At 35.6% G+C, this 10,957-nt stretch overlaps 1 pseudogene; it reads right to left on the reverse strand.

Moving 5' to 3' along the window:
- Positions 1 to 10,092: 10,092 nt before the first annotated feature.
- Positions 10,093 to 10,377, reverse strand: LOC136203918 (probable histone H2A.3; annotated as a pseudogene).
- Between the last annotated feature and the right edge of the window lie 580 nt (positions 10,378 to 10,957).

Here is a 10,957-nt window from a genome sequence, read left to right on the forward strand (position 1 = left end):
TCTAGCTTATGCCTTTTGGTATCAATTGCGAATACAAAAATTTTGTCATCTAGCACATAAATCCCATTTTGTGATATTCCTGAAAAATAGAAAATCCCATCTCTATAAAACTCGCAATGTTTGTCTTTTATTGAAATATGAAAACCGTCGTCAACAAGACGGCTGTAGGTGCCGCGGCCTCGCCCGGGCGGACCGGGGGGTGGACACCGTTGACGACAGATGCTGTGATTGGCGCCGAAAGCAACCAATCACGGAATCAAGCTGCTCGGCATGGCCGGAGCTCGGATTATGGAAGAGTCGCCACCCACGAATGGGAAATGAACACCGATCCCTTGCGGGAGACCGGTGAGGGTTCGGGAAACTTAGGTACGAGCCGAGAAGGCTAGCTCCTTTCCGAAGAAAGGCTACTAGACACCCCTCGCCCGATTATGAACCACCGGCCTCCTACTTAGCATGTTAGGCGATAACGGACTAATCGCATATTTCTTTAAGTTTAAAATTCATTTGAAACCTTTTCTTTCTCACTTTTTGAAAACCGTTTTGAGCATGTCATTGAAAGCCATTTTAGTAAAGAATCACCCATTTACATGAATTTAAAATATATAGGAGAGAGAGGGAGTAAGAATTGATTTATTTACAGTGTGGTTTTATGCTTCAATTTATATGTTAATTCTAAGCTAACCTCATTCCCAAAAACAAATTTTTTTATTTATGGCTCATACCTTAATCGCCGTTGGAACGATTTAGGTACATTTCAAAACCCCGTTGATTTACATGGTTCCTACTTGAATCGCTGTTGGAACGGTTCGAGCGTTTGAAAACGTGAGATAAGAAGTTTTAACAAAAAACGTGATTAAGCATACAACTCCATTTATTTTTGCACAAAACCATTTGGATAGGAAAACAATTCAAAACTTCATTATTTACAAGTAAAAATGATTTTAATTACAAGGTTCGCTTAATCCGTCGTTGGAACGGAATAAGGTTTCAACATGTGATATTTTGGAAATCGTTTAAAAATGATAAAAAAAACAAAAAAACCTTTTATTTACATTTGGAATCTCTAAAAATCTTTAGTTTAAACAATCAAGTTGAAATCTCTTTTTTGTGGTTTATTTCCCCTTTTCACTCAATTGATCTTTACTTGAACATATTTACAAGAATGATCCAATTAAACCCAAAACATCACCCAAACAAACATATTTGGAATATATACATATAAATGCCAAAAAGTGGAATGAATATATATATAGATATATACATTTTTATCTAAAAATAAGGGTATATCTATAGATAAAAAATAAGTGAAGAAATACAATGCACTATAACTAGGTACATATATAATAATAAAAATAATACTAAGTATAGTATAGTATATTTTTAATCAAAACATGTAAAAATAATGAACAAAGTTTACAAATAAGAAAATCACATTTACCTCAAAATAGTTTTTACTTAATAATCATATAGAAAATAGCCCCCACCCTAAATAATAGCTAATATAACTTAAATCAACCAAAAACCATATATATAAACAAATATGTTACTTTACAAAACTAAATCAAAATGAATTAAGTTTCAAATATGAGATAAATAGGTACATAATATATAATTAATAATTATAGGACCCAAAAAATAACTTTCATAAATATATTACATGATTATATACTTATATATACAAGGATCAAAAGTCAAAAAGTTAAGAAAATGGGTTTAAAGGAGCAATTTTCGGATTCCAGCAGATTACCGAAGGAAAATCCGTCGCTAAACAGCTATTAGTGACAGAAAACGGTAAATTACAGAATCAGTTCCAAACTTTCCAGATTTGTGAAAATGTTTAAAATCTAATCTATCCTCATTTTGGGCCTCCGAACTACCCAAATGGGATCATAGTCTATAACGGAGACTCCTAAAATGATGTTTTATTTCAAAACGTTATTTGGAAATATTTTAAAAACATATATTTACAACATTTTAATCTCAAACTACCCTTAAATCGGGTCACGGTTCGTGTTGGGATTTAAAACGAGGTTTTTTTCATTTCAAAAACAAAACGAAACCTTTATTTAATACGATGCGGGAATTAAATAAATACGGGAAAATAAATAAACGTGATAAATAAATAACTAACTAAAGAAATTAAAATTATAAACTAAATAAATAAAGGAAATAAAAGAGATAAATAAATAAAACGAGTCTAGTCCTCGGATAATACCTCAAGATCGGTACTGACAGCTGATGTCGGTTGATTCCACGAGTTATGATTTTTCGGTGTTTTTTATGTTTTTGTAAAATATTTAACTTTTTGGAGAATTTCAATTTTTAGGAAAAAAAAATGTTTTTTTCCAAAAAAATCCACTCTCTCTCTCTAAAATGATTTTTAGAGTGAGAAGCTCCAAAATTTCTTCCTTTTCCCAAATGCATGGGGATCCGTGCCTTTTATATGCACGGATCCCGAAGGTTGGGCGTCGCCCGACGGGAGTTGGGCGACGCCCAACTTAGGTTGGGCGGACGCCCAACAGCCGTTGGGCGTCCGCCCAACTTTAGTTGGGCGTTCGCCCGACGTCGTTGGGCGTCCGCCCATCGAATGATGGGCGACGTCAATCGTGCGTCGGGCCACGCCCAACGCTCGACGGAAGACGCCCACTGTCCGACGGGCGACGCTCAATGCTAGGCTCGTCGAGCGGGCGCTCGACGCGCCGCGCGTCGTTATTTACGGAGCGACGATCGTTGCCGAGAGCGATGTTGGTCATTCATCGGCCGACGCTCGACCTCCGGGGCCCTCTCATTTATCGATATGACGATGAACGTGCCCGACCTTACTCAGGAGATGCTGAATTTGTTAGCGGGGCTATCACATGCCGGCTCTCCGAGTTTCCTTTTGATTTTTAAATTTCTTAACTAATGGAATCAACCGCTTTAGCCGTTTGTCGTGGGTTTTCGTCACAGGTCCTCCGACTCGGTGTCTACAACGGCTAATAGAAATAATGTTTCTGGACATTTTTGGAACATACAAACAGTTCCCTAATTCTATTACAAGCCCAGAGGGCAAACTTAAAGCATAATCTCCAACAGCGAGGGCGGCAACTCTTGCTCCATTTCCTACTCGCAAGTTTATGCTTCCTTTCTTCAATTCCTTAGTCCGATTTAGTTCCTGCATATTTGTACAAATATGAGATCCGCATCCGGTATCAAGTACCCAAGATTCAGACTGTGAAATTGTATTTATTTCAATATAAAACATACCAGATGTTGAAGCACCGTCTTTTCCCTTCTTGAGGGAGGCTAGGTACTCCTTGCAGTTCCTTCTCCAATGCCCATCTTTACCACAGAAGTGGCACTCTCCTTTGGGCTTCTTCACTTCCTTTCCCTTAGCTCTAGTGGGCATGGCCCTCTTGCCTTTCTTGGGATGTTTAGGATTGGGAAAATTCCCCTTCCTCTTCTTTGATCCCTCTATGACAAGAGCCGGTATTGCCTTGTCTTTCTTCATATTGGGCTCAACTGACTTGAGCATATTTGCAAGCTCTTCAAGAGAGGTTTGCAAGTCATTCATCTGGTAGTTCATGATGAACTGTGAATAACTCTATAGGAGGGATTGAAGAATTAAGTCTATGCTTAGTTCGTCATCCATCGCGAATCCAATACTAGAAAGCTTGGTAATATAGCCAATCATCTTGACACAATGTGTCATCATAGATGTGCCCTCTTGCATCCTGCAACGATATAGCAATTTTGATATCTCGTAGCATTTGCACCTGGTCTGTTTCCCAAACAATTCCTTTAGGTGCATGATGATGGAATAGGCATCCATTTCCTCATGTTGCCTTTGTAATTCTGGTGTCATCGATGCAAGTATGATGCATCCCGCATGATCGTCATCAGCCTTGTGCTTCTAATAAGCATCAATTTCTTCGATGGGAGCATCATCAGCTGGGATAGGGGGTATCGATGTATCAAGTACATACCCTCTCTTATCGAACTTCAAAACGATTTTGAGGTTACGAAACCAGTCAGTGAAGTTTGAACCGTTCAACTTGTTATCGGTAAGTATATTTTGCAGATTGGTTTTAGTCATGATTTTAGGAGTGTTTTAATTTAAACCTGAGAGTGAGAAAGAGTAAATGTATGTTATTCATTTGCTTTAAAATACATCAATCTAAAATTATAGGTCTTTTAATTCATTTTAGATTGCTCCCACTATTTTGCCAAATTAATAGCCCTCCATATTAATTCGAAGAATTTCACAAATCCTTTAGTGAGCTAGGATCCTAACTCCTGAGATTTCACCTTGAGTTTGCTCAACAAGCTAGTCTCATTTTTTAGGTAGATTCATGTAATCAATCACATCTTTGATGTGATTCCTAGGTTATTGGGTTACTAACCACATTAGTAACTAATATGCTATTCATATTAATCCCAACCATATTGCCCATTAGTTTATGATAACATGAGTTTGCTCATCCAATTATCATAATCTAATTTAAGTATTACCCATATTCACGAAAGGACGATTTTTAATAATTCAGGTGTTACCATAAGACCCCGAGCTTGAGTTTGCTCAACAACCCAAAGGCCCCCAGTACTGTCGGCTGAATTATAATATTAGGGAGGGGCAACCGATTTTAATAACTTGCTTATTTACTTAACTTTTAATTAGTGAGGGATTTTTATTTTAAGTCTCATCATCTAACTTAGTCTTGATTTGCTTTAGCATACATCAGACACATGCATTGGTGTTATGGACATATTATCTAAATTATTCCGTCGAGCCAGAGACGGAATAAAAGGCCAAACCTAGGGAAATACTAACTATTACATATTTCTCTTTAGGTCCTCCGTCTTCTCCATGGCGCCTTGAAATTACATATTAATTTCTATACTACTAAAGAAAACTTCAATTAATTTTGAAGGGAATTATATAAGAGGAGAAATTACAATAGATAGTAGATTGGCAGGACTCGCAGACCCTATTTCAAAAATACCAAAAGACTAAATAGATGGTCCAAATATGTCCATAACTCCAAACATACATAGACTCAATTAAATAAATTTAATTAGTTGATTACATAATATACTTATGTAATATTTAGGTTAATCACATTAACACATCAAATTAACTTTCATCCAATTTTAATTCTATTAGTTTCGTATCTTATATATTAACCTTTTAGATTAATACAACTATACAAAACTATATTCATGCATATCCCAATTATTTTGATTTTAATTCATTTAATACTTTTGATTTATAAATAGGTAAAACAAACTTTTAAATAAATTTTTCATTCGATAATCAAAACATAAAACTATTAATTTATGAAACATATATATATATATATATATATAAATATATTTAAAACTTAATTTTATTTTAAAAACAATTTTTTAAAACAAATACCCATCGGGCCGGGCCCGTGACGGGCCCGAAGCCATGGATGCTGCCGTTTGGCAGCAGCCAGCGTCTGGCCCGTCACTGCCTTGCGGCAGCGGCGACCAGACGCAACCCGGTTGCTGCCGTGAGGCAGCAACTGCGGAACGGCTGTTCGGGTCGCGCAGTGTGACCCGAACTGTTGTTCATCAATTTTTTTATTTTAAATATAAATACATATATATATGTGTTTTAAAACGGTTTTAAAACGATTTTCAGAAAATAAGGAAAAAACTTATTAAAGATTTTTCCCATTTTATCTTTAGAATAATAAAACTAATTTTTTTTATCAATCTAACTATAAAACTAATAGATTTTGTTATAATGATTATCAACCAAATAATCAGGAACATATGCGGAATCTATTTTAATTAACAATTAATTAAAACTTATTTATCTTTAGAATTAATTAATCAAAATCAGTTTCGTTAATTAACCTAACTATAAATATTCATTCAATCTGATTGAAAAACTTCTAAATTTTCATATATGAAATAACGGATTTAACGCAAGCTCTGATACCACTGAAGGAAAATAGGCTAACATTTGGCAGCGGAAATATAAATTTTTTTAACCTATTTCCATTAACCTAAGATTCGTTAATCGTTATTTCATATAAAGAGGGATAACAGGAAATACCTTTTGGAGTTCTATCTACCGTTGCAATCGTAGTGCCCACAACTCTTACTCCGAGTTCCCGAGCACAAAACAAAACACAATTCAAAATCAAGTTAGAACTCAACCGTATAAAACAACCAAAGTAGATTATCTCTAATTAATCAACACAAGATCAAGGATAAAGAGAAAGAGATGAAATCAATTGAATCGGTAGGAAGCGGTGGATTATTTCGTCCTCGACTAAGGGGTTCGAAATTCTCTCTCTTTGGTTGCACAAGGGTTGGCCGAAATTCACTTAGTAGGGGGGTATAAATAACCTCTTGTATCTAAACCCTAGTTAGATAGAATTAGGTTACTTAATAAGAGTTCTATTCGGAATAATACTCTTCTTATTATTATCTATAATTATATCTAAATATAAAGATAATAATAACTTATTTAGTAGGATAATAATTAGAAGTAATATAATCAAAATAAACCTCCTAATTGAATTATCCTATAATTAATTTAATTCACAATTATAATCTAATTAAAATTGTTTAAGAATCAAATTAATTATTCATGTAATTTCATACATGAAATTCGCCCCCCTCATTTACTGGGCCTTAGTGGACTCAGTTGGGCTTCCATTAATTAATTAACATTTGTTTCTCTTTTGGGCTCCAAGTCTTATGTGTGACCCATTAGGTTCTTATTGCTTCTAGCAGTATGCAACTATTAAATTAATTTTCTCAGAATTATATTTAATCTTTGCATAACGGAATGAGTGCGCGAAATGTGATTAGCAAATCCGAAACATGCCCCCAGAGCTATAAGAAGACAAGTTGATTCCGTCGTTGACCTTTCCGTATTAGTTACAGTATAATTCGATCCTTTATCAACTACATCCTTGAACTGAATCTTATGACTATGGATAATGTCAAGTCACATATAGCGAGACGTTCGTTTTACTTGTACAGGCCGAGTCAACTACAATTAGATAGGTTAAGTGAAATCTATATTTCAAGTTTTAAGCTATCACCTTGCAAGGATTTAGAGTCAAGTCTTCCACAAGCGATCCTTGGACGTATCTCCCATTTATCGGGAGTGACAAATGCTCAATCCAATGTATAACTATCCTGCAATTACTTCCTGTGACACCCAACGTCTGCCGTTCACACCCTAGAGTCGTCTCTGTTATGGATCGTGTTACAACAGGATCAAAGCATCACATTCCGTAATCCAGAATCACTAATTAACATTCCTTTGAGTCTTAGGATTACTTATACCTATTAATACCAATGAGATGAACATGTGACAAGGATGAATCTACCCATCCTGTTATCTCAAGTCGGGTCCCCAATCCTAATGAAATCCCTTTCATTGGATCCATGCAACTGTCCAGATTATCTGTATATCTGAAGCTTGTGAGATCAGCTCTCTGTCTTGACAGAAGACATTGTTACATGCAAGTCTCAATAGTGATATGTCAATCCTAAACATATTACTTGACTTGGGGTGGTTTTAAGTTTATTAGTTTATTATAAAGTTTCGTCTCACTTCATGCTTGTATGAACACTTTATAATCACTTTAAACAAACTTAGGGATTTCCTTTTATTAGACTTATTTAGTTCTTTAAAAGAGGTTACCTTTATATAGGAGATATATTTCTTCACAAAGTTTAATAGCACAAATATTCTAAGTGCGGTCAGAGGCAGCTTTAGTTGGTCAGCAACTAAAGTTGTTTCTGATGTTAATTCAGGAGATAGCACTTAGAAGTATATTCCTGAACACAACACTAGATCTAACAACTTAGCAGGCTTAAGTTAAACGATTTTTTAGTAAATATAAAAGCAAGCAGATATAAGAGATAAAGGATAGAAAATACTACTCAGCAGTTTATCCTGGTTTGGTCTCCTACCTACATCCAGTCCTCGGAATTCCTTTTCCGAGCTTTAATCCACTACTGAGCTCTTTTAGGTAGAGCACAAACCCTTTACAATAGTCAGTGAGCAGTTACAGAGTACCATCCTCTATATACCTATACTCAGCACTATCCAACTCTGATTGCTGAATACCGAGCAACTCAGAGTCTCCTAACTAAGTTTAGTGATTGATTATATTTTGTTCTAAACAAAGAACACTTTAATGATCTAATCTATTGTTTACTCAGAAGAATAAGAGTTTGTGTAATATTGCTTTGCTTTGCTTTCAGCTGGAACTTCAAGTATGAATTTGCTCAGAGCTTTTGCGTGTTGAAGATCAAGTTCCAATGGAGCAAATGACAGACCTTTTATAGTGACACTTCAAAGCATCAGTCATTTCGAAATAACTGTTGGAGGAAAATGGCTCTGTTGTCCCTTTCGTCCTTAGCAGCCAGTGCCATGACCAATCATAATGATGTCTTCTCTGTCATTCTGTGTCTTGTTCAGCAGCACTTCAGTGCTTTACTCAGAGCGCGCCATATTGTCTCTCCATTTTTGGCAAAGATTCCAGGACAGCGCAACGACAACTTGCCTGTTGTGTCTGAATCTTTCCCCAATTTTTGTTTGGCTCTTTTGTGGGAAATTGCGGGCGTGCCAGAGAATTATAGTATTCTCGAACTATGGAATGATATTGAGTGTGCCTAAATAACTTCTAATTATCAAACGATTGTAAGAATTAAAGAGACCGTAAAATTCCTAAAAGATTCGATTATCAAAACGATATCGACCTTACAGAAAATGGTTGAACAACAAATAAAATAAAAATGTACTGGGAAATGAATGAACTTTAGATCTGAAAATTGAAACTAAGGGAACAACTGAGTAATCTAAAGATGCTGAAGTTTAAGGATAATTTGCTAGAGTTTTGGGTAGTTGTGTTGAGTTGTTGCGTTGATGAGTTGGGCTTTGTTCATCGTGATTCCTTCCTTTTATAGATGTTGGAGGTAACTTCTTGCTTTTTTCCATTAATCCACGTTCTCCACCACATTGAGTAACCGCTCCACTTTGACTTCCACGATGAAATTGACGCTTTCTAACTTTCCTGCATTCTAATTGGCTCACAAAAATATACGTTAAAATATCTACTGGCCTTCTGATTTCTCCTTTTAATTTACCTCATGTTTCCTCTAAGGTTCACCTTAGGAAATTGGTTTCCCCTAAGGTTCACTCTTAAAAAATCTATTTAGACGTAAGTTAGGCCAATTAATATATTAAAAATATATAAGTGCCATAAAATTAAATTATGGTGCAAACAATTGCCCCCCACAAGCATGGATTTGAGAGACGAAAATTTATGTTTGGATCCCTCGACAAAGAATCTTTTAGACTTCAGAAAATTCAAAAAAAAAATGTAACAACAAAAAATACAAAATAAAATAAAATATATAAAGAAATTTAAATGAAATAAACAGCTAGAATTTTAGCTGTACATTGAAACCATTAACGAAAAACAAATAAAACGAAAAGATAAGATTAAAATATAAAACCAATATCAATTCGAATCCCAATCCTAAAAACAGAAAACAAAATCAACTTTCAATAACATTAGGATACTTAAATAAAATAATAAAAACAAAATGAAACAAAAAATTGAAAATAGTAAATAATAATAAACAAAAGAATATGCAGCTATGTACCTGTTAGGAATTGAATTCCAATGGAAGAAGACTTCTTCAAAAACAAATATAAAAAAACATACGTATACCTTCAGTTTTGTCCTTTTCATTGGTTTTCCATCAGACTGACATTATTATATTTCCTCACCATCTGTTCTTTTCATGCTTGCTGCGTAATCTCCTTCTCTGCACCAGTTCCACCGCTTTCAAATTCTCTTTCTTTTTTTTTAAACGGAGCATCAGGACGTACAAGTAGAGCATATAATATACTCTTTTCGGCCAAGACTTAAATCTGATTATTTTTTTAACACATCAAGACACTGTTGATGAACCAATTGAGAAAAACCCCTCTGTTGTTGTAGATGGTTTTGGTGATCAAACTCAAAAACAGATTGATCTCAGTTTGTCCTGGTGTTTGAACATTCGATTTTTTTTCTTTTTTAATTGCAGGTACTCTCCTCTCAATCACTGAATGCATTGACGAGGCAATGAAACATTGTGGATGTTAGGCAGCAACCTCCATTAGCAATTGTCATAGTTCCAAGAAGCTTGCTAAGTTGGTCATCATTCATAATCGCCAATTGGATGTGCCTTGTAACGATTCAAATTTTCTTGTGTTCTATTGTGAGATAGACAGGAGATTCCCAACCGAGCAATACGATAGGCAGGAAACTGCAGACTTGCTTTGGAGTTCTTTGTTGTGCTTTTCGTCACCGCTGCAAATCCTGATGATCTTCCTCTTCTGGCCATTTTCTCTCGACGGATTCTTGGTGTTTTTTGTTGCGCAGAGAAACATTGACGCAGAGAGAGCAAGGTTGCATAATTGATGATTTAAAATTTCATATCTGACAGAGGATCAGTTGCAACTCCACAGATATAAAGCAGTAGCAGATTCTTCCCTTAAGAAAATCTCTTCATCTTAGGCTCTAATAATTTGAGTTTGTAATATTCACCCAGATGTTCTTGACAATAATATTTTCTTTTCCTTTGTTGAATTGCAGGTTCTTCCCTCTCAGTAGCGGACTGCTGATTTTTTATAAAGTCGTCCTTGGGGCTGCTGTGTATATTATTGCACATACAGCCCCTATTGTGACGGGAAAGCTTGCTAGTATCCAAGATTAGAGGACGGATCAATCATTGATCGGGTTCCTTTAATCACGGTGCTACCAAGTTGTACATGCATCACCAACTCTTGTTGACAAAGTTTCCATCATTCGGTGTTGGATTAGAGCTCTTGAACGTAAGTCCATAACCAGTCCCTGTCCCCACGAAGGGTTTGTCGGTGCCAAGAAGTAGATGCCTCTGAACATAAGTGCACAACCAGTACCTA

This window comes from Euphorbia lathyris, chromosome 8, assembly GCF_963576675.1.
Source record: "Euphorbia lathyris chromosome 8, ddEupLath1.1, whole genome shotgun sequence".
Lineage (NCBI taxonomy): Eukaryota > Viridiplantae > Streptophyta > Magnoliopsida > Malpighiales > Euphorbiaceae > Euphorbia > Euphorbia lathyris.